This window comes from Canis aureus, chromosome 15 (genome assembly GCF_053574225.1).
Source record: "Canis aureus isolate CA01 chromosome 15, VMU_Caureus_v.1.0, whole genome shotgun sequence".
NCBI lineage: Eukaryota > Metazoa > Chordata > Mammalia > Carnivora > Canidae > Canis > Canis aureus.
In genome coordinates this window covers 59,714,657-59,738,882 of record NC_135625.1, presented here as the reverse complement: position 1 = coordinate 59,738,882, position 24,226 = coordinate 59,714,657, and the positions used below count along the sequence as shown (strand labels likewise).

At 47.0% G+C, this 24,226-nt stretch overlaps 2 long non-coding RNA genes across 2 annotated transcripts; one reads left to right on the top strand and one right to left on the bottom strand.

The window, feature by feature from the left end:
• Window positions 1-982: 982 nt before the first annotated feature.
• LOC144284945 (uncharacterized) lies at window positions 983-22,484 on the top strand. The gene is made up of 3 exons (XR_013353333.1): window positions 983-1,096; window positions 2,438-2,523; window positions 22,298-22,484. It is a non-coding gene; the product is annotated as an uncharacterized LOC144284945 (long non-coding RNA).
• Window positions 21,632-24,226, bottom strand: LOC144284944 (uncharacterized). Its single transcript, XR_013353332.1, has 3 exons — window positions 24,110-24,226; window positions 22,823-22,898; window positions 21,632-22,372 (listed from the first exon to the last, which is right to left on the bottom strand). It is a non-coding gene; the product is annotated as an uncharacterized LOC144284944 (long non-coding RNA).

The window sequence follows — 24,226 nt, the reverse complement described above, 5'->3', positions numbered from 1 at the left end:
TTCATGTGTGGATCTGATTTAATCCGTAGCAAGTTGCAGCAGAACTCCCTGTTAAGACCTGTACTGCCCACACCAGGGGCAAAAACCCCAACCAGGCCAGCTCTTCCATTAAACCCTTGGAAAAACAGCTGATGTTAAAGGCAGCAGAAGAAAGAAACAGGAGAGACAAAGGTGCCACTTCCTTGTAAGGCCCTTCCCTGGGGGCCCCTTTAGCTTCCGCCCACAGTTCATTGACTAAACCCAGCCACAAAGCACACCTAGCTGCAGCGGGAGTTGAGAAATGAAGTCTTGAAGCTGGCAGCATTGCTGCCCTGAGTAAGATAAATCCTGTGTGTGATGAAAATGTTCTGGAACTGGATATAGTGGTGAGGGTTGTGCAACCTTGCGAGTGTACTAAATATTGAATGGTACGCTCTAAAGGGGTGAATTTTGTTGTTGTGAATGTTATCACAATTTTTAAAAAATTGGACTTCTGTTACTAAGGAATAAGAAGAGAATGAGTATCAGAGGGAAGCAACCATCAGGCTGCCACACCTGCTTTTAAATTGCAACCACTTAGTTGCATTAGGTCTTTCTTGGCTTCTGGGCACCGGGGCAGGGGGATGGGGCACATGATTGGCAACCCAGGTCATGTGCACACTCTATAGCTGGTGGGTTGGGGTCTGGGGCTAGGAGAAGCTGGCTAGACATACAATTGTCCTGACATTGGCAGGTAGGATTTAGCTAGGAAGCTTCTGTAGAGCAAGGCATACCTGTGTTGGCCCTAGAGGGGGATGGGATTACTTCCTGATACCTGAAGCAGCTGATCACCAGTGGGTTTTGGGACAAACCAGTATTGGTAGGTGGTCAGGATACAATCCTGACTTAATGAAGAGAAAAGTGAACTCCTGGCACCCTCCCCAGTTTTCTCGGGGCAGTCATAGATGGAGCTCCATTATTTACCTTCCCCATTTCATGACCACTTCTGCATTGCTCTCTCCACGGTCCAGGCCAAGCCAGGTGTTTGCTTTCAAACTGGATCTGTCCGCTCTTTGTAAACCACACTCCACACTGAGGACGGCTCTGCTCCTGAGATCGCCAGGCACGTTTTGTCTAGGTGGGCCTGCATTTCCTCTGCACTCCAACTTCCATGAAATATTACCCAGGTAGCCTGGTGCAGAGACTACAAGGGGTGTGGCCAGCATGTGGCTTCCTTCACTGCCTCCCCTGCCCTGTGGGTCCCCGGAGGCCTGAGTCCTGCCCAGGAGCCCCGAGCTTGGAAAGAGCAGGGCAGGGACCAAGGAAGGATGAGGGAAAAGAGAGGGTTAAAGTCTGTACAGGGTTTTCCACTGGATGAAACCAGGGTGGAGGGTCTGCCAAGAACAGGTCAGGTTCAAAACAGGAAACCCCAGGGTAGTGATAAATGGACACTTCTCTGTAGACTTTACATGGATCCCTAGGGAAAGTGCTGGAACTGATCTCATTCAAGCCTTTTTTTTTTTTTTTTTTATAAATCACATTGAAGAGGAAGTGCACAATGAGCTCTCCAGGTTTGCCAGTGACACTAATCTTTTCCAGGGGCTGAAATGCTAAGGTGATGGGGGTGGAGGAAGGAGGCTGTAGGAAGCTCCTGCTACATTTTCTGGGAGGGGCAGGAGGGAAGTGTCATTCTGAGAGGGCAGAGCTGGGCTCTACTGCCCTGGGGTCCCTCAAGCTCCACAAATACATTTCCTGGGGGGTACCTGCAGCAACCAGCATCGGGTGTAGGCCGTCAGGGAGAGGTGGGACAGAAGGACCAGCATCCCTGGCCCACCTGCAGGCCCCTGTGACCACCGATTTCCTCCTGGCCTGTACACAGAGGCTGTGCCTCTCTGGCTCCCCTGCCTTCATAGAATTCCTTCGAGAACTGCCACCTTTCTCTGCTTCTGCAGTGCTTGGTTCCGGGGTCACCTCCACCGGGGCTCTCTGATTCCTGCCAGTCCCTCCTGCCTGGGGCACGAATTGTTGATCTTCCCTAACTTCTGCCCTTAATCCTTCTGTGCTCCGATGAAGTGTGGTGTGAGCTCAGCCTGTCCCCGACCTGGGTGCCGCATCCTCTGCCCTCAGAGTCTTCCCACTCTGTTCCATAGACCCCCAGCCTGCCCTAGTACTCCCCCCTCTTGCCCACCCACTCCCCTCCCACAGGGGAGCCCCAATGCAAAGCACATTTCCCTCCAATCCTGGCTGATGCTCAGCATCCTGCCGGTTCTCTGACAGGGGCCCTCTGATCTCACCTTCCCTGAGTCCCTCATTCCCACTGGCATCTTCAGTTTAGCCTGCTCTTAATTCAGATATGCCAGCTTTGCTTCACTTCCTGTTGGCACTGCCCCCACCACCAACCTCCACAAATGGTTCTGATTCTTGTTTTCAGGCACCACAACCAAAGATACAAAATGTTCCCCTAATGTTTACTTTCCAGGCACCAGGAAATCAACCAGCCAGGTCTGGTCTGCACGGACTAAGCAGTTATCAGAGGATTCATAGGAAAGAGAAAGCCCTCTAAGGGTAAGAGATTTGGCCCTGCTACATACCTTAATCACAGGAGATTAAGCTGGAGCCTTTTGAGGGGCAAACTTTCTTTTTCCCTCCCTCTTTCTTCTCTCTCTCTCTCTCTCTCTCACAACACAGGCAGAAACACAGGCAGAGGGAGAAGCAGGCTCCATGCAGGGAGTCCGATGTGGTACTCAGTCCCTGGTCTCCAGGATCACCATCTGGGCCGAAGGCAGCGCTAAACCACTGAGCCATTCAGTCTGACCTCTTTTTCTTTTTTCTTTCCCTCCTTCCTTCCCTCCCTCCCTCCTTCCTTTCTTGATTTTATTTATTCATGAGAAACACAGAGAGAGGCAGGCACATGGGCAGAGGGAGAAGCAGACTCCCTCTGGGGAGCCTGATGTGGGTCTGGATCACACCCTGAGCCAAAGACAGACACTCAACTACTGAGCCATCCAGGTGGCCTGAGGCGCAAACTTTTTAAAGTTTAAATTGTTGGGAGGGCAACCAATGAAATAACTGGTTCAGGCAGGGATCCTCAATGAGTACCAAAATCATTCAGTAAAAATTAGTTGAGAACAGGATAATTGCATGGTGCCTAACCCCACAGAATCACTTGCTAATCACAAGGGCGGGGGGGGGGGGGGGAAGCTTTATAAAGTAAAAATCTGTGATCAACAGATTTGTTGCTAATTTGTGACCAAATTTAGCATCATTATTAGAGGGACATATTATGGGGTTCCTGATGTCACATGATGTGAAATGTTCTTGCCCCAAATGTTTAATCTTAATCTATTCATCTAAATTTTTCAACCATGGTTCTGGGAAAGAAATAAGCCCAGTGACCTAAAGGCATCTGTATTAGAGTTCTCTAGAAAAACAGAACCAATAGGGGAGTGTGTGTGTGTGTGTGTGTGTGTGTGTGTGTGTGTGTATCAGATTTGTTAGAAAGAACTGACTCCTGCAATTATGGGGACTGAGAAGTCTAAGGAATTACAGTTGGCAAGCTGAAGACGCAGGAGAGCCGATGGTATAAGTTCCAGTCTGAAAGTCAATAGATTTGAGCCATAAGAAGAGCCAGTGTTTCCTTTCAAGTCTGAAGGCAGGAAAATAATAATGTCCCATCTCTGCAGCAGTCTGGTAGGAGTTCGTTCTTACTCAGTGGAGGGTCAGATTTTGTTCTCTTCAGGCCTTCAACTGATTGGATGAGACTCACCCACATTAGGGAGGGCAATCTGCTTTACTCAGTCTACCAATTCAAATGTTAATCTCATCCAGAAACACTCTCATGGCAGCATCTAAAATAATGTTTGACCAAAGGTTATGGGCACAGAGGAGGACACTTGATGGGATGAGCACTTAAACTACATATTGGCAAATTTAATTTAAATAAAATATTCTATAAAATAAGGTTTGACCAAAATTCTGGGCACTTTGTGGTCCAGACAAGTTGACATATACAATTAATGATCTCAGCTTCCTTTGTATATAATGAATTAGTTTCTCCTTATGAATCTAGAATTGTTTTAGTACAGATGAACCCCAGTTGAAAAAGCCCAGTTGAGGAAATAAAGGGATAGAGGGACAAGTTAAATGGCATACAAAGAAACAATCAGAAAAATCCAGAATGTGGGTTTTCAAAAACAACTAACTACAAAACAACTAACCCGGTTTCTTTAAAAAGTCAATGTCAAAAATTAAATGGTGAGAGAGATTTTTCTGGGATAAAAGAGACACAGTAACCAAATACAATTTGTGAACCTTGTTTAGATTCTGGTTCTATAAAAAAAGAGCTATAAAATGTATTTTGAGGGAAATCTAAATATGGACTAGATATTGGATGATATTAAGAAATTACTGGAGGTGACTGGGTGATGGACATTAAGGAGGACACATGATATAATGAGCACTGAGTGTTATATAAGACAGATGAACCACTGATCTCGACCTCTGACATCAGTAATGTGTTATATGTCAATTAGTTGAATTTAAATAGAATTAAAAATATCTAAAAAAATTAATATAGGGGCATCTGGGTGGCTCAGTTGGTTAAGTATCCAACTGTTTTTTTTTTTCTAGATTTTATTTACTTATTTCAAAGAGAGAGTGTGCATGCACGCATAAGCAGGGGAGGGGGAAGGAGCAGAGGGAAAGTGAGAGAATCCCACAGTCCTGAGATGACCTGAGCTGCAATCAAGAGTAGGATGCTCGGGTATCCCTGGGTGACTCAGCGGTTTGGCACCTGCCTTTGGCCCAGGACGCAATCCTGGAGTCCCCGGATCGGATCGAGTCCCACGTCGGACTCCTGGTATGGAGCCTGCTTCTCCCTCTGCCTGTGTCTCTGCCTCTCTCTTTCTCTCTATATATCTATCATGAATAAATAAATGAATAAATCTTTAAAAAAAAAAAAAGAGTAGGATGCTCAACTGACTGAGCCACCAAGGCACCCCTAAGTGTCCAACTCTTTTTTTTTTTTTTAAGTGTCCAACTCTTGATCCCAGCTCAGGTCTTGATCTCAAGCCCTGTGTTGGGCTCCACACTGGGCATGGAGCCTATGAAAAAAGAAAGAAAGAAAGAGAGAGAGAAAGAAAGACAAATTACTATAAAATTTCTTAGATGTGAAAATGGCACTATGTTTATTTTTAGGAGGTACATACTGAAACATGTGGAGTGAAATAGTTCTAAAACTTATTTTCAAGCAATTTAGCGACCCTCCCCCACCACGTGTATACAGGTAAAACAAAAGTGGCAAAATGTCAACAATGGTGAAGTTTAGGTGATAAGCATACAGGTGAGCATTATGGTATTCTTTCAACTTTTCTATGTTTGAACATTTTTGTAATGGGGGTACAACTGGGTGGCTCAGTCAGTTGGACATCTGCCTTCGGCTCAGGTCATGTATCCAGGGTCCTGGGATGGAGCTCTGAATTGGGCTCCCTGCTCAGCAGGGAGCCTGCTTCTTCCTCTCCCGTTGCACCAACCCCCCCCACCCCCCCATCGCTCTGTCTCTCTCTCTCTCTCTCTCAAATAAGTAAATAAGATCTGAAAGAAAAAAAGAAAAAGAAAATAATAAGCTGCTGGGAGTGAGGCTGAAAGTAGTGGACACCTGGTGAATCTGATCATTCACAGGCGTGAGAGGGGTCAGGAATGTTAGACTTGGAAAAAATCTCTTCATTCTGTGAGGCTCAGAGTAGTATTTTGGGCCAAATTGTGTCCCTCCCACCCCCACTCCAAATTCATATGTGGAATCCTAACTCCCAGTAGCTCGCATGTGACTTTCTTTAGGGATGGGGCCTTTTCAGAGGTAATTAAGGTCAAATGAGGTTACTGCGGGGTAGGGTCCTTATAAGGAGAAGAAATTTGCACACTGGAAGGAGAAAAGACAATGTGCTATGAACTAAATATTTATGTCTCCCAACCCTCAAATTCATGTGTTGGAGCCCTAACCACCCTCCACAAACACTTCACCCCAATGTAATGCTAGTTAGAGGTAGACTTTTGGGAGATAATTAGCTTTCAATAATTAGGTTTAGATGAGGTCATGAGGGTGAGGCCTTGTTATGGACAGGATGTTTGTGTCCTTCAAAATCATCTGCTGAAACTACAGACCCCTCCATGTGATGGTATTAGGAGGTGGAGCTCTTGTGAGGTAATTAGAATTAGATGAGGCAGTGAGGGGAGAGCCTGCATGAATGGGAATAGTGTTCTTATAAGAGACTTTTTTTTTTTAAAGATGTTTTTTATTCATGAGAGACAGAGAGGCAGAGACAAAGGCAGAGGGAGAAGCAGGCTTCCTGAAGGGAGCTGATGCAGGACTCGATCACAAGACCTTGGGATCATGACCTGAACCAAAGGCAGATGCTCAACCACTGAGCCACCCAGGTGCCCCCTATAAGAGTCTTGAGATACCTTGTTTCCTCTTCTCTCTACTCTGCCCCGTGAGGATGCCACAAGTTAGCAGGTGCTCTGTGACTTGGAAGAAGGCCCAGTCAGAATGTGCCCAACACTGGCACCTTGTGCATAGCCTCCCAGCCTCCACGACTGTTGTTCATAAGCCCCCCAGTGTGTGGTGTTTTGTGACAGCAGCCTGAGCTAAGACAGACAGTGGTAATCCTCATGATGGGATTACCACTCTTCTAAGGAGAGGAGGAAGCAACAGTAACCCTCTCTACTGCTCAAAGACATTGTGAGAAGCCACCTCTGAGCCAGGAAGAGGGCTGTCACCAGAAACTGACCATGCTGGCACCCTGAATTTGGACTTGCGGCCTCCAGAGCTGTGAGAAAACAGATATGATGGCAGCCCAAGCACACTAGTGCATGCTATGAAGACCACTGTGTATAAGCCAAGGAGAGAGGCCTGAGGAGAAACTATCTCCACCAACACCTTTACCTCAAATATGTAGTCTCCATAACTGTGAGACATTCCTGTCATTTCAGCTACTTCATTCAGCCCTAGCAAACTAATACAAGTATCATGCACCATTGTTTACACTTCCTTTAAAAAAGACACAGCTCTCACACAGGAAAAAGAGTTCGCATGAGGCAAAGTTCATACTCTTCTGTGCTTTCCTGTGGTTAGGACAAGATAAGTTGGCAACTAGAGGCCAGCCACCTGAGAGAGAGCAGAAAGTGGAGTGGAGACACGCCCATGGGAGCCACTTGGGGCTACCACAGTCTTCCACTTTGGAATCTTGACCATGGTCATAGAATTTGCTTTTTAATAATTGTTTCCTCTTATTCTCCCATGATATTAATAGAGTTATATTTGGGGTTATTTTGTTTTTTTAAAAGTTTTATTTTTAAATAATCTGTACACCCAATGTAGAGCTTGAACTTATAACTCTGAAATCAAGAGTCACATGCTCTACTGACTGAGCTAGCCCAGGTGCCCCAATGGCGTTGTACTTTGTAAACAGGCTTCAAGGTGAAAAAGTTGCATGCAATATTTGAAAGTAAGTTTTTCCTGTGGGAGTAAAGCCAGGAATGGCCAACATTTAAGAGACAAGGTCTGGGATCCCTGGGTGGCGCAGCGGTTTGGCGCCTGCCTTTGGCCCAGGGCGCGATCCTGGAGACCAGGGATTGAATCCCACATTGGGCTCCCGGTGCATGGAGCCTGCTTCTCCCTCTGCCTGTGTCTCTGCCTCTCTCTCACTCTCTCTGTGACTATCATAAATAAATAAATAAAATAAAAAAAATAAACCTCTAAAAAAAACTCTTAAAAAAAAAAAAAAGAGACAAGGTCTGTAGAAGCCAGTCACTCTGAGGGCATGCAAGCAAGTCTTTGAGAATGGCATTGTGGGGGGAGCCGTGGCTCTGGCTTGGACGACAAGAGCACAAATCCTCCCTCTTCCAAATAAGAGTGCGAGACTCTTTAATCAGTGCAATTTGTAGAGCTTGTTGGGGTCACACTCTTATCATCTGTAAAATGCACAGAATGCCACGTAGCTGGCAGGGACACCAGCAGATCAGAGCCATTGGATTCAGAGCCTGGGAACAATGACTGGACATAGCCGACGGTAGCTGTTACCACTGCTGCTATTTATTGGGAACACCTAATAAAAGGTGGCGGAAATGCAGCGTAAGGCAAGTAGAGGCAAATATAAAAGAAAGCTGCCATATACTTAGGGTAGTTAAAATTGTAGAAACGGAAAGTAGAATGGCTCCCAGAGGCAGGGGGAGGGAAGAGATGGGGAGTTATTGTTTAATGGGTATAGAGTTTCAGTTTTGCAAGATGGAAAGAGTTCTGCAGATGGATGGTTGTGACAGTTGCTCAGCAATGTGAATGTACTTAATGCCACTGAACCGTACACTTAAAAATGGTTAAGATGACAAATTTGTTGCGTATGTTTTTTTACAATAAGGAAAAAAAATGGAAAAAAAAAAGCTACCTTATTAGGTAGGATAGCCCATTAGATAAAAATAGGGGAATGTTTAAAAGGCCAACAATGATAAGCCATTAAAAAATGGATAGATTTGGGCAGCCCGGGTGGCTCAGCGGTTTAGCGCCGCCTTCAGCCCAGGGCATGACCCTGGGACCTGGGATCAAGTCCCACATCAGGCTCCCTGCATGGGGCTTGCTTCTCCCTCTGCCTGTGTCTCTGCCTCTCTCTCTCTCTTTCTCTCTCTGTGTGTCTCTCACGAATAAATACATAAAATCTTTTTTTAAAAAATGGATAGATTTGAAAATGTATAAAAATGTAAACTCTACAGGGCAACTATTACTCCAAACAAAGTGAGATGACAGAAAACAAACTGGGAGAAATGTTTTAAATGTCTATCAAACAGAGCTCATTTCCCTGCTGAAGAAAAAGAAGTGCCTGCGTTAGGAGAGTGGCCTGCAAGAAATCTAGAAAAGAGGAGGCCTACAGAATATGAATTGTGTAGACTCTCCAGGGGCCTTCCAGGGGCGCCCATGGCCAGGCAGGTTGGTGGGACAGTCAGTTCCTCAGGCTTCATAATGTCCCAGCTCAAATATCTCTCAGCAGCCTTTGGATTTTATGCTGAGATTTGTTCAAACACATAAGTGTTTACTAAATGATAACATATATTAGAGAGTATTAGTTTGCTTGAGCTTCCATAATAAAGTATGGGTGGCTTAGAGCAGTGGACATTCTACGGTTCTAGAGGCCAGACGTTTGAGATCAAGGTGTCAGCATGGCCAGACTCCCTTTACGTGCTCTTGAGAGGATCCTTCCTTGCCTCTTCCTTACTTCTGGTGGCCCCAGGTGCTCCTTGGCCTTGAGCAGCATAACTCCCCCAGCCCCTGGCTCTCCTCATCTTAAAGGGACACCAGTCATTAGATTTGGGGCACATCATCTATCAAGGATGATATCCTCTCAACATTTTTAACTGATTAAATCTTAAAGGACCCAGTTTTCAAATAAGGTTACATTCCGGAGTTCTGGGTAGGTGTGAATTTTTGGTGGACACTATTCAACCTACTACATAGAACTGTTTTAGTTGCAAATTACAGAAAACCCCATCTAAGTAGCTTAAGTAAATAAAAATGATATTGGGACAATTGACAGAGAAGTCTAGGAATATGCAGAATTTCAAAAATGGCATGACCGAGGAGCTCAGTTTCTCTCATTCAGATCTGTCTTTTGCTGTGTTGGTCTCATTCTTAGGTTTCCATCTTGTGGCTTCTGACAGTTCTATTCTTGTATCATCCTTACTGGTAGCAACCCTAGTAAAAAGTACCTAGTACCTCTGCCTGAATAGTATCAGCAAACATTTCATGGATATCTTTGGCTTTGAAGGTTTCATGCCCATCTTTAAACCAATCACTGTGGTCAGGCGTGAGTCTATACCTCAGCTCTAGAGCTAGGGGCAGATTCAGTCCCAGTGAAAGCACACAGGATGAGGGGGGCAGTTTCCCCAGAGTGAACTTGGGGTACTGTTTCCAGAAGCAGGAGCAGGTGCTAGGTAGTAAGAAGTATAACCATTCACTACTATGTTGGTCTTCCTCCAATGTCAAAGAACTCCTGAGAGACAACTCTGGTTTTCAGGTCTGTGTTCCTGAGCCCTGGATAGTAGCAGGCCCTCAAATATGTAGTTGCTGAGTTGTTTTGAATTTTTGACATAATGTAGTTTCTGAAGGCTTTATCCACTATAAATCTGAGACTCAGTTCCTGAGCCAAGGTGACTCCACACCATTGAGACACTGCCCTTTGTAAAACCCAATCTAGGTATACCAGTTGGCCATCTGTTGTGAAATGATTCTTAAAAACTTCCATGAAAGAGAACTGAGAAGAAAGGCTCATGTTTGGGTCAACACGGCAGCAGAAAAACACAAGTAGTAGGAGAAACTAAGGAAGAAACACATTTCTATTTTCCGTGTTTGTCCCAATACACACACACAAACCTCCATGTCTGCAGGGGTGGTGGAGTATTGCTATTCTCATATACCCTAGAGCCCTGGTGGAGAAAACAAGATTCTGGGTTTAGGCATATGTCATCCAGTGGTTTAGGCTTGAAGTGTTGTACCTTAAACAGCCGCCAAGGGGCCTAGTATCCCAGGCACCAAAAGAGCCGGTGGCCATAGAGTAAAGTCAGACAGCCCTTTAGCTAGATGGAGCTGGACTCTGTAACCACACCATGGGGTTTAATTTGCTGACCTAGATGGAGTTTGCAGCCCACAAAACCTCATACCACAGCAAAGCTTTTCTTGTGCTGAGACAGCTGGCTGGGTGTGATGTTGCAATGACTCAGTTCTTAGTAAAGGGTCTGAAGAAATTAGGGGCAGAGCTATAGCCCTAAGACCACAGCCCCAAGAGACCTTCCTGTTTATTCCAGGGTGAGAGAAGGGGAACCTTCTGTTTGTGGGCACTGGTGTTTCACCAGAAGGGATGAGGCTGGGGCTTTGGCTTTGAGCTGTATATACATGGTCCACACATGACGGTCAGACAATTATACTTAGATGGATCATTCAGACTAAACCACACAGGCCAGTGCATTTTTGGAAAGTGGTCTACAAACTATGTGAATCAAGTCTTATTTCTCCTTGACTTCCATTTTGAAACTGGGATTAGGTTTACAGGAGGAAGCCTATTTCAATAAAATTAGGGTTGAAAACTTTGGGTTCTGAGGATTTCCCATTAAACATAGCAGATTGAACATGTGCATAAGCCCCAGCCTCCTCCCCAAACCTCACTAAAATGTGAGTAAAGAGATTTAAAAAAAGAAAAGCCTATACCTTTAAGAGAGGTAAGAGCAGAGACAGGGAGGAAAAACAAATCCTAGCTGAAGCCTATTGATGTTCAAGAGAAATAAACTTTGGCTATATCTCCCTACTGTGAAGTATGTATCTAATAATAAATTGTTCAACGTTGTTACATGGGTCAATGTTCGCTGAAATATTGGTTGGTACACTTTTACATAAATTTATGCTCTAAAAAAGAACACATCTTAGAGTGTGTGGGTAGAAAGAAGGGGCAGGGGATTTAAATACATCCATGTGAGTTTATAATATTTTAGTATTTATTTTTATAGTATTTATAGTAGATATTTATAGTATTTAGTGTTATAAGTATAAAAATAGTATTTAGTGTTTATAGTAGTTAGTATTCATATTTCCTAAAATATATTTAATGTTTTAGTGTTTGTATATATTTATGTTTAGTATTTAGTATTAGTAGTATTTTTAATAATATGGTGTTAGCATTTAGTATTTTTCAACCCTAGTGTTGTGTTAGGATCACCTTATTAAAAATGGGAATGCTTGAGGGGCACGCCTGGGTGGCTCAGTCTGCCTTCAGCTCAGGTCATGATCTCAGGGTCCTGGGACTGAGTTCTGCACCAGGGTCTCTGTTCAGCGGGGAGTCTGCTTCTCCCTCTCCCTCTGCTACACCCCCTGCTTATGCTCTCTTGCACTCTCTGTCAAATAAATAAATAAAATCTTTAAAAAAAAACAGTGATGCTCGGGGCACTTGGTTGGTTAAGCGTCCAACTCTTGATTTCCGCTCAGGTTGTGATCTCAGAGTCTTGGGATCAATCCCCAAGTTGGGATCCATGCTTAGCTGGAGCTTAAGGAATCACAGTGATCACATTCACTACATTAATTTTTTTTCCTTTCTTGCTCTTTCTATAGCTATATTTTTTTTTCCTGAAAGAGCTGAAAGTAGATTTCAGACATCCTGACATTTCACCCTTGTTGTGGGTTGAGTTACATTCCCCCGAAAAGACAGGCTGAAGTCCTAAAGCCTGGTGCCAGTAAAGGTGACCTGTTCATAAGCAGCACCTTTGCAGGTGTAATCAAGTTAAGATAAGAGCATCCTAGAGTAGGGTAGGCCCTAAATCCAATAACCAGTGTCCTTATAAAGAAAGATTAGAAGCCACAGACACACTACGGAGGACATGTGACTGTGGAGACAGAGGAGTTAATGCTGTCCTAAGCCAAGAACAGCAAGGATTGCCAGCAATCCCCCCAAAAAATGTAGGAAGAAGCAAGGCAGGATCTTCCTCAAGAAACCTCAGGCAAAGCACAGCCCTGCCATTATCACCTATACAAAAACTAACAATAATTTTATAATATCCGATCTGTAATCAAAAGGATCCAGTTGTCCTCCAAACATCTTATGTAGATTTTTTTTCTTCTTTGAGCAGAATCTGATCACAGTATCTTATATATTCATTTGATTGTTACATCTTTCTAGCTTCTTTTATTCTAAAGTAATCCACCTTTTTTTTTAAAGGACATTGATTTTTGAACTATTAAAGAAAAAATTATGCTTGAACGATAAGGGAGACTTCAAGATTATTGTAATAAGGGAGAGAGATTGGGCTCAACTCTGAAACAGGGACAGGTGGGGATTTATAGCCAAAGAGCAGGAGGAGGGATCCCTGGGTGGCGCAGCGGGTTAGCGCCTGCCTTTGGCCCAGGGCGCAATCCTGGAGACCTGGGATCGAATCCCACGTTGGGCTCCCTGCACTTCTCCCTTGCCTATGTCTCTGCCTCTCTCTCTCTCTCTCTGTGTGACTATCATGAATGAATAAATAAATAAAATCTTAAAAAAAAAAAAAGGAGCAGGAGGAGGGGGTCAGTGGATAGACAAAGGGCAGATGTCAAGAGGAGAGGGTAGGGGGATTCTTACTACACTGACCTGATGTGACTCTTGCTGAAGGCAGGTCAACAGCGTAGACATCAACGCTGGGGGATGAGGACCTTGATCAGAAGTCAAGGATGGTCGGATGTCAAGGGTGGGGGATGATTTAGCAAGATTCTTTGCCAAGATTGGCTGGGCAGGCCCAAGACAGAGTGGGGACCAAGGTCAAGACCTCATTAAAAGATGTTTGGAGGAGCCTGACGCGAGTCTGGCCAAGGAGAGAGCCTTTGTCACGGGTCAGTTGTCTTATAGTGTGTTCCACACTGTGAATTGGTAGTCTCGATTCCTCTTGGTATAATTTAACTTGTTCCCCTATGTCCTTCTTTCCTGTACACTGGAATGTAGACACGAGGCTGGGTTAGACTCATGTTAGCTATGTTGGCAGGAATAATCCACAGGTGGTATTGTGTTGTTCATATTCTATTACATCAGCAGGTACATAACTGTTGCATTGTTGGTGATGCTCAGTTTGATGGCTCAGCTAAGATGGTGAGCCCCAGATCTCCCTATTGTAAAGGGAAATTTCCCCCTTGGTGACACATAAGTCATCTGTGGCAATGTGAACATCTTACTCTCTACAGATTATCTTGGTGTAAATCACTTATTTGATTGGGGGCTGTAAAATAGTGATTTCCAATTCTATTATTCCTTCCATTTTTATTGGCTCTTTCTCTTCCTGTCCCTTATAGTGATTTTGAGTACTCACTATGAACACATGGATTTTGTTTTATTCGTGATGCTACCAAATGTAGTCATTATTAATTCTGATGCTCAAAACTTCCCAAATGTGGCCATCAAGAACCCCTTTAATGTCTCCTATGTTCTTGAACACTTTCTAGTCTTTTGGCACAATCTGATGCCCCAGTTTCATTTTCCCAGCCCCCAAACAAAATCAGCCATTTTTCCAAGGACAGAAAACATGGTCATCCTTCTCAATTATCCCAAAATAAGGTGTCTGTTTCCTTACCTATTTAAAATAAGCTTCAGGGGCACTTGGGTGGCTCAGTTTGTTGGGCGTCTGCCTTCAGCTCCGGTCATGAACTCGGGGTCTGGGATCGAGCCTCACATTGGGCTCCTTGCTCTACAGGGAGGCTGCTTCTCCCTCTGCCTCTGCCCATCGGTCCCCCTGCTTGTGTTCTCTCTCTCTCTGTCAAATAAATAAAATCTTAAAAAAGAAAAAAAAAACTTCAGAATAGCTAATGGTTCTTAGGTGCTGTGTGCTCTCCACCAAGTGTTTTCCATGCATTGCCTCATTTAATTCATGGGCCAAGTCTTTACGGTAAATACTTTTACTTAGCCCCATTGTACAAATGAGCAAACTGGGCTTTGGAGAAGTAAACTGCATAGGGCCACTCAGCTAGCAAGTGGGGGAGTTAAAATTGGAACTTACATAATTCTGACCCCCAAATCAAGCTTGGAACCACCATGCCGTATTGCTAATTTTGCTACCCCAAAAAGAAAGCTAATTAAAAAGAACAGAACCTCATGATATCTACAGTTAAACAAAAACCAAAACCCTGCTTGAAGATGACAGGCATTAGGCAAAATTTGAAGAAGGGAGTCCTTGAGAAATCTAGTACCTTTTCATGCATTCTAAATTGCCAATAATCACAATTTAGGATAACCCAGGTCAGGGCTGGAATGTGATGAGAAAGCTTTCTTACCACTCCACGAGAAGCCTTATCATGGAATGAAATGGAGCAGGGACTTTGGACCAAGTTAGTGTTAAAAGCCTTTCAAGCTTTTCTCACACCTACCAGCGGGTTTTCTCTGCTGGTAGCTTTTCTCACACCACCAGCAGGGTGGTCTATTCAGAGCTTAAGCTGTCCAGGCTGATGGAAGGGAGAGCAAGGGGAGGGAGGGGGGGAGGGCTGCTAGGACTATGTGTCCTGCCTCTCCTGCCCCGGGGTGCTGGGAAGGGAGAGGGGGAACTGCCTGGATGAAGGGGCCCCTTTTTCAAATCTGCACGAAGGTGCCTTAGGCTCCCAGGGGCCCTATCTGAGCAAAGTTCTTTCTGTATGAAGCTGACTGTTCTGGGTTCAAGGGCGAGTGCCTCCCTATTACCACTTCATGGGAGAAAACTTCCTCCTTCCCACAGGAATTGCCAGTTGTAGTTATTAGCCTAGGTGTAACCTGAAATTTAAACATCATTACAGTTCTCTTAGAGCAAAGAGCTAAGGTTGGCCCTAGCAACCTGCCAGTTAGTTTCCTGCTTTCCTTCTCAGGAAGAGAATCTTTGGCCTTTTTTACTCCTCTTGCCCTTTGCCTCTTTGACCTTAGCATCCAATTGAGCCTGGGGTGGTTTTTAGTGAGGAGGCTGCACCCAGGACACCAAGTCTCCAGCTTGTTCTCCTCCCTGCCACCCTGCCCTAACCCCGAGTCTATGCCGGGCAGCAAGAGGCACCCGAATGCCCCAGGGGTGCTGAGGGGTAACAGGGAGTGGTAGGTGGGGACCCATTAAGATAAGGAGGAAGAATAAACAGAAGCAGATGTGCCTTCAGCCCAGATCCCCAGCCCACTGAAAAACAAACGGATGGCAGCTGGTCTCCAGGGCAGAGCCTGGCTTCCTTGGAGCTAGGACCTGGGTTGGGTTCCTCAGCCCTTCTCTCTCCACTGGACCTTGTTTTCCTTCCCTGGGGACAGGCCAGAGGAGCTTTCTCCCCACACAAGACAAACCAAATATATTCACACTCGATCTATTACCAATGCCAATGACTCCTGTCCATTTTAAAAGATGTCCAGTCATTCTCCTTTTTTTTTTTTTTTTATTGGTGTTCAATTTACTAACATACAGAATAACACCCAGTGCCCGTCACCCATTCACTCCCACCCCCCGCCCTCCTCCCCTTCTACCACCCCTAGTTCGTTTCCCAGAGTTAGCAGTCTTTATGTTCTGTCTCCCTTTCTGATATTTCCCACACATTTCTTCTCCCTTCCCTTATTTTCCCTTTCACTATTATTTATATTCCCCAAATGAATGAGAACATATAATGTTTGTCCTTCTCCGACTGTCCAGTCATTCTCCTGCATGTACCCTTCTAGGCTGAGATTAAAAAGGCTGGAGGTGACTTCAATCCCCTGGAGTGATGGTCCCCTAAAGTTATAGGGCCCCCTTCCAGAAGATGGACTCTCCAGCTCTAAAATCCTCTGGCTCCCTGGGCTGTTTTGGGCTACACCCTCCCCCCACAAGGGATCAAAGCAATAGAAAAGTCTGGACGTTAAGGGTGTGCAGGACTGGGGCGGAGGCTAATGATGCCTTGGGGCCCTCCTCCATCATTCTACAGTGATGATTCCCTTTCAAAAGGGACCCTGGACTGACTTGAAATTTTTAGTTTTTAACATTACCTAAATAAGTGCAAATGTAAATAATCCTAAAATCGAAGGAGGAAGGAAGAGAGGAGCCAGACAGATCTGCTGTGACCCACTGTGGTTCTAGCTTCTGCTGGGCGAACCCTGGGCTCAGAGAACACTGCCCCCACTTCTGTCCCTCCAGCCTGGGGGTGGCAGTGGCTTCCTGCTGTTGTTTATCTCTGGTTTGCCTCACCCTCCCTGCTTGGATTCTGGATTCTTCCATCCTGGCAAGCCTGAGGTGGGAGGCAGTGTTTCATAAAGGTGGGAAGTGCAGGGGTCTTAGGTGGGATGCCCCAAAGCCAATTATAAGAGGGAGATTTGCATGCAGAGAGTTTATTGGGGAGCATGCCCCCCAGCAGTAGCTCTAAGAGTGAGGAGAGCAGGATTGGGCTGAGGGAGATGCAGACAACAGCTGTAACAAAAGCTCTGAAGCCAGGATGGCCATTCAGAATTGTCCCACATTGGAGCAGGGGACTGGATTCTTTGTACTCCTTCCCCCAGCCCAGCAGGGCTGAGTTGGATTGGGGTCACCCCAGGAAGGGGCCCGTGTTGGACGGGGTGGCTCCCTTCAGGCAGGGCTGTTCCTGGGGAGGGACTGACTGTGAGCTCTCATCAGCCTCAAAGGGGAACCTGGGCAGAGGCCACAGCGTCTGCTTCAGGCTGCAACTTCCTAGTTATGTGACCTTGACCTACTCCCTTATCCTTCTTGAATGTGTGTTCAGCATCCTGACCTGTGAAAAGGGAAATGGTGAGGATCAAATAAAACCATGTTCCGTAGGGGAGGGAAAGCCTCCAGCCCGCTCCTCTGCTGTCATCTGTTTGGTTGAGATCCAGGACACCGGTCCAGCCACGTTTATGAGGGATGGGGCTCCGGTGCAATAAAGGGTCATGTGCCCGGATGCAGCCTTTTCCCCCACTTCTTGCACTCAGGGGCTGGGTGGACTGTGCTCTCCTCACTGGGGGGTGGAACGAGGAAGCTGAGCAATATCCACTTGGGGGCTGGCCTCCCTGTCTTCCCTCTTGCTCCTCCCAGGAGCCCTGATCTGTGGGGACTGCTTGGGGCGCAGGGGAGTGACAGCTCTGGATCCTGGGCATCCTGAGCTCCGTCCTATCATTGAGCTCAGAGCCCTGCCCTGCGGTGGTGCATCAGGCTCTGTGCTGTAGCACAGTGCCCCAAATTTCTTCAGGGCCCACCTGGTACCTATGGAGACTTGATATGAATTAGAAAAGGTCCCCCGTGGGCAGACACAGCCTTGAGGGTGCTCCGTTTAGCAAATAGTGCCTTTGTGCAAACTAGAAAAGGCCCCCTGTCTTCCCTGTGCACGTGAAGTGCAGTGCACAACCCAACCTACGGGGTGACCCTGAATGAAGGCTCCACTTGATGCCACAGGCTCCTCACTCTTGCCTTGCCAATTTGCACATTTTGTGTGATTTGTGTGACTATTATGGACAGTCAAGATATGCCACAGAGCTTCTCTTCCCACATGTCAAACACCTTTCTCTGCCTTAGAGCCTTAGATGCTGCTTCCTGTGACGGCATCCGTGGATTCACTGGGTCCTGGAACTGCAAGGGATCACAGATTACTAGTCATCGCTGAGTGACAGGGGCACCACATCTGTTCCATCGGGACAGACTCCCAGTCACAGAAGCACCCCAGCCCCATGTCTGTCCTCCTGGTCTCCCCTGCTTTCCTCAGAGCGTGTCTAGTAACTTGGTCGCCCACAGACGTGGACAACAGCATCCTGTAAAACATGTCGCTGGAGAGGTGGTGTGGGTGGAGCAGGAGTCAGGAGCCAGATGACTTCAGGCTGGATTTAGCCCGATTTATTTGATTCAGAACCCAGTGTTGACTCTCATGACTTCTCTTGAAAAAGTGTGCATGGTCACAGGGATTCCTTATGACGGGAGCCGAGCAGTGTCTTCCTCAGCAGAACTGTAGCAGAACTCCTTAACTCCATATTCATGGGGAAATGATGGGTTCCAGAATCAATCAGCCTAAGGTTGAATCCTGGATCACTTATTGGCTGTGGGGCCTTGACAAGTTATTGCTTTGTGCCTCAGTTTCCCCATCTGTCAAATAGGATGGGGAAATAAGAGTACCGACAGGGTTGTTGTAAGGATTAAATGAGTAAGGACTGACAGCCGCACACGGTACATGATGTACGTTAGCTGTTGTAATGACAACAGATGAGTTCCCAGGGAGTAGACACATAAAGTTTCCGCAAACATCATTTCACTGTCTCGTGAGCCCCAGATTCCCAGCAATAGATTGTAGCTGGCCTAGGAAACCCCACGTCGGCAAGGTCACTCTTTGAGGGGTGAGGGCCTGTACCCCTGAGCAAGGCTATCTTCCACACTGCTCCTGGGGTACGGGGTGGGGGGGCAGCTTTGCCTCCTGGTCTTGTCCTGCCTCGAACTCGGTCCCTGCGGGGGGTATGGAGGGAGGCCCTGTGAACAGCTAGCTGCACTCCCCGTCTGCTGCTTCTAAGAGCACATCCTGACATCCCAAGGCATTCCTCATTTCTCTTGTAAGTCGTTAAAATCTGTCAACAGCAGTCTTCCACAGCATCACTGGGCATTTTTATTTCCTGCCTGACTCCTGCTTGGGGTAATGAGTTCCATGAGCTTACTTACCACCCACAGAGTGAAGATTTTTCTTCTGTTCTTCCTGCAAGTAGTTCTCTCCAGCTTTAAGCAGAGCACCCTAGTCTGGTTCAGGATTTGGGGAATGGATTCATGACCACCCTAACCATAGTTTCGTGATCGGACAGGAGTTATCTCCTCCTCCCCCTCCCCCTCCTCTTTTTTTTTTTTTTTTTAAAGATATCTTTCTTTTAGACAGCGTGCACCAGAGGGAGAGCATAAGCAGGGGGAGGGGCAGAGTGGGTTTGGGGCTCAATCCCAGGACCCTGAGATCATGACCTGAGCCGAAGGCAGACACTTAACTGACAGAGCCACCCAGGGGCCCCAGATGTAATTCCTTTTTAGCTTTAACTTCCCAGATAGAAGAACCCTCAACATTATTACTCTGTATTTTTTGGTAGTTTCTCTATTGGCAATGTTGACTGGCCCTTTTTCTGAGTTCCCATGGTATAGCAAGCGTGTGGGACAGAAATTGCTCCCCAACCACGCATTGACCCTGTGCCACATTCTATTATACTTGGATGCGGCTCCAAGTACCAAATGAGAATTTCACTTCAATATATGCAGACGGCAGTCATTTTGTTGAAAACTGGAACAAGAGGGTATTGGGACTTGGTGAAAGAAAAGAGAGTCAAAGCAGCAAGCAGAGCACACACAGAGGATTTTGGCCTAGAGGTGTGGGAACAGCACAAGAACGTGAGATCTCAGAACTCTGACTCAGAACTCCACCCCAGAGCTGCTGTCCACAATCCAGCCCTTGGCCCCTCACCCCAGTGCTGGGGGCTGGGCTACATCAGCCAGAGGGGTTACCTTTTCCTGGTTCACATAATGACGACCCATGGCCCAGCAGCAGTCCTGCTCAGTGTGGGGCAGCTGTGTCCTCTAGACAGCGAGAGCAGAAAAATACAGGCCAGAGCTAGGCACTGGGTCCTGCTACTCTGCCGTAAAGTTTTCATCGTCATCCAACCAGGGAGTATTTATTGAGCATATCTGTGTGCAGCCCCACTTTAAGTGTTGAGAAGGTAGTGGTGAATAAGACAGACACGGTTCCTGCTCTCACGGAGCTTGCACTGTAGTTAGGCCGGGGAACAAGTCAACAAGGTCAATTTAGACATCTCAGGCGTCACAGTGGTCTAGGTCAGAATTGGCAGACTGTGGCCCTCAAGTCAGGTCTGGCCCTTGGCCCAGGCCTATGAGCTAAGAACGAGTTATATATTTTAAAGGATTATAAAACGAAATAAAGAGACCCTTAGGAAGCATGCCAACCCTAATTATCTACTATTTTTCTTTTCATTTTACTTTTTTTTGAATATTTTATTTATTTATTCATGAGAGACACACAGAGAGAGAGAGAGAGGCAGAGACACAGGCAGAGGGAGAAACAGTCTTCCCTCAAGGAACCCGATGCAAAACTCGATCCCGGGACCCTGGGATCACGCCCTGAGCCAAAGGCAGACGCTTAACCACTGAACCACCCAGGTGTCCCTATCTACTATTTTTCTTGGCAGAAAAGTTTGCCAGGTGCTGGTCTAGCCAGGGACTCGAGGCTGTAAGGTGGTCTGGGGACACATCCGCTGCCTCCCCAGCACCCATCTGAATCTCTCAAATACATGGTAGCCTTGAGATTTGGGTGGCATGGGGCTTTCACGGCCTAAGCCTAATTAGGGTCCTTTGAGCAGGGACTGGTTCAGGATCACACCAATTAGTGTGTGGGATTCTCCTGGGCTAAGGGTGGGACTTAAGTTAGGTGAGTGCAGGATTTCCCTTTTGAGTGTTGAAGTACAAGAAACTCTCTTTCTGGATGAAGTAGGATATGAATGAGAAGCTAGAGATTGCTGCAGCCAATCTGCTAACATGAGGATAATGGATAAAGGTGACCTATTGAGGGGAGCCCCCAGAGAATCAAAGAGAAAAGGATCTAGGGCCCTGATTATACCCTGCCTGGTGCCTAATTCGCTTCTGAACTTAATCGCTTCACAGCCTACAAATTCCCGTCAATGTTTAAGCCAACTTGGGTTTCTTGTTTCTTTTTAACCAAAAACTGATAGAGATGGTCAGGGAAGAAGGAGAAGATGTTTGAGCTGAGACACGAATGGGAGCAAAGACGATATGGGAGAAAAACCTTCCAAGCAGAGGAAAATGTAAATACAAATACCCCAAGATAAGTACGAGCCAGGCCCATCTGAAAAGTGGCAAGGTCCATGAGCCATGGGGGAAATGATGTCCTATGAGGGAGATGAGTGGGCCAGGTCTTGGGTGCCCATGGAGAGGAGCTTAGCTTTTGCTCTAAATACAACAGAAAGCCACTGTTAGTTTTTTGTTTTTCTTTTAACTATTTTTAATTTATATACAGTATAGTACACAAGGCTCACAGGCACAGTTTGATGAACTTCAACATGTGCACACATACCCATATATCTCCATCACTCAGGTCAAGAACAGTTCCAGCCCCCACAGGCCATATATGTAACTTAAAATTTTCTGGGAGCCACATGTAAAAACATGTACAAAGAAACAGGTGAAATGAATTTCAATAATGTTTATTTGATTTAACTCAGGGGATCCAAAATACACTTTTTTAAAAAAGATTTTATTTATTTATTGATGAGAGAGAGAGAGAGAGGCAGAGACACAGGCAGAGGGAGAAGCAGGCTCCGTGCAGGGAGCCTGACGCGGGACTCGATCCCGGGTCTCCAGGATCACACCCTGGGCTGAAAGCAGCATTAAACCACTGAGTCACCCGGGCTGCCCCCAAAATACGCTTTTAACACATAATCAGTGTTAGAGGTGTCCCTGAGCTCTTACCGTTCCTGAGTCTTTGAAATCCAGTGTTCAGTGGACGTGGACAGAACCTTGAAATGTAGCCACATTCCAAGGGCTCCACACCCACATATGGCCAGTGGCTACCGGGGTGGGGGGGTGGGGGGGTGCCCATCTAGAGAGGAAGGAACTGAAGCCAACGCGGCCCATTGATCAGAACAGAAGTCATGTAAATATAAGCCGCTGACCTTTCTCTATTTAGAGTACTGACTTTCTCACTTTATTTTAGTCCCCACCCATTCTCAGTTCCCCAACCCTATATTCCTCTAGGGTCTTCTTTCTACTCAACACAGCATTTTCCTACCGTGAGCACTTTTAGTTCCGTTCTGGGCTCCCTTATGAATGGAGTTGTCTTTCTGCCCCTTCTCAGGCAATATGAACATCTCAGTGACAGGTTCCTGACCTGGCCGATGATCCACCAATTCAGATGAAAGTCGTGCTACACCTGTGTGTTCCAAACCCGGCCGATCGTCCAAACCACGTCAGGGTATTCAAAACAAAACAAATAGCGCACATCTAGGACCTCCTGAATCCCAACCCAGAGACGTGCTCAGTGATGTGCGTTTTTAAAAAGCTTGACGTGGGAGAAAGATGGTGAGTGCTCAAGTGACAGTCCTCTAGAAGCAAAACTCATTTTAACAACGTTGCCATGGCCATGGGAGGGGTGGGTGTTTCTGTTTCCTCAGGGGTGGGAGTGGAGGAGGTGGAGGCTTCAGAGGTCCCCCTGGGTGTAGCCCAGCCCAGGACAGGAAAAAACATCTGTAGTGGGCAACCAATAGGAGAGGAGGCAGAGGACCCCAGATCTCGAGTGGCTCTAACCATAAGTATGGATCAGGAAGCAAGTCACAGTGACCCATCTTCACACCCCCCCCCCTTCCCGGCATTCTGTTCTTACCTCCAGTGCTGGCTTTCCTGGCAGTCACTCAATGGAATCCCTTCTTCACACGCAGGTGTGTAATAGCAGAGCCAACCTGTGTTTCAAGGGGACAATTTGAAAGACCCATGACTAAGAAAAAAAAATGAACCTTGTCTTTCTGGATTTCATTTTAATTGTCGGGTGTGCCCCGGGCACCAGAAATCATAAAGCAGGCCTGTTTTCCTTCCTTGGATGTATTGAAAGAGCCCTGGATTGGTAGCCATGACCCGAGTTCTGGTCCCACAGCTATCCCTAACAGCTGCATCACTCTGGGTACACAGTTGAACTAATCTGTCACTTCCTCCACTGGTCACATATGAGTAACCTGTCTTATAGGTTATAGGGATTACTGGATAAATTACGGATGTGAAAGCAGTTTGGAAACTAACGCATCACACAAATAGACGCTAAGCTTTAAGGCGTGGAAGAGGAGGCAGGGAGAACAGTGGGAGAAACCCTTCACCAGCTCCTAAGATGGTCAGGTCAGGAGGCACGTTTCTTCCCCTCTGCCCTCCTCTTCTCCTTTGCCCTCACCGTGTATGATGGCGTTTGTCTGGTTGTACAAGCAGCAGGCACCCTCCTCCAAAAGAATGAGTAATCGAATAGGCTCCCGGTATTTTGGCCCTTGGTACAGCCCTGTCCTGGGCTTCTGGAAAGGCAGCCCGCAAGAGAAGCCTCTTGGCCAGGTGTCCCTACATGTTTTCAGTGGCAATTCCTCCGCAGGCCGCAGGCCGGTGGGTTTGCCTCGGCTGGGTTGGGGGGTTCCCTGCCTCCGTCTTCCCTCGGCTTGACTGCATTGGCTTGACTGCAGCTGGGAGGAGGAGCCCAGGCCCTGCGCGGTTCACCTGCTGGCACCTTTGCTGCCTCCCGCCCCCAAGGCGCCCGCGCGCTCCCCTGTCCCTCCCAGGCTGCTCTTCCAGTCCTGCGGGTCCCGGGCACCCACAGCCTCCGCTCAGCTCGCCTCCTCTGGGGAGCCCTCCCGGGCTAAGCCCGGCCATCAGCAGTCCCCGAATGGGCACACCGTGGGTCCCTGCTCCGAGCGGGGAACCAGCCCCCAGCCACGCACACGCGCGGTGCCTTTGTCACTGTCAGGCCCCGCCAGCTGCCTTGAAAGGCTCAGGCTCCTTCTCCACGGTTCTCCCGCGAAATTCGGGTCGGAGGGGGCGGGGAGCCCCCCACCCCCGCCCCGCCGCGGCTCCTTCCCAAAGAGCGCGGGCGCCCCAGCCAGACAACCGAATCAAGGGGGCACTTTTTCTCATCACTTACCGAAAGTATTTGCGCTCGGCAGGAACCGCATCTCCCGCTCCTCCGAGCAGGCTCGCTGGGCCCCGCCGAGCCCACACCGCGCGGCGAGGGGCGCTCCCCAAGGGCTGCTCCGGCTCC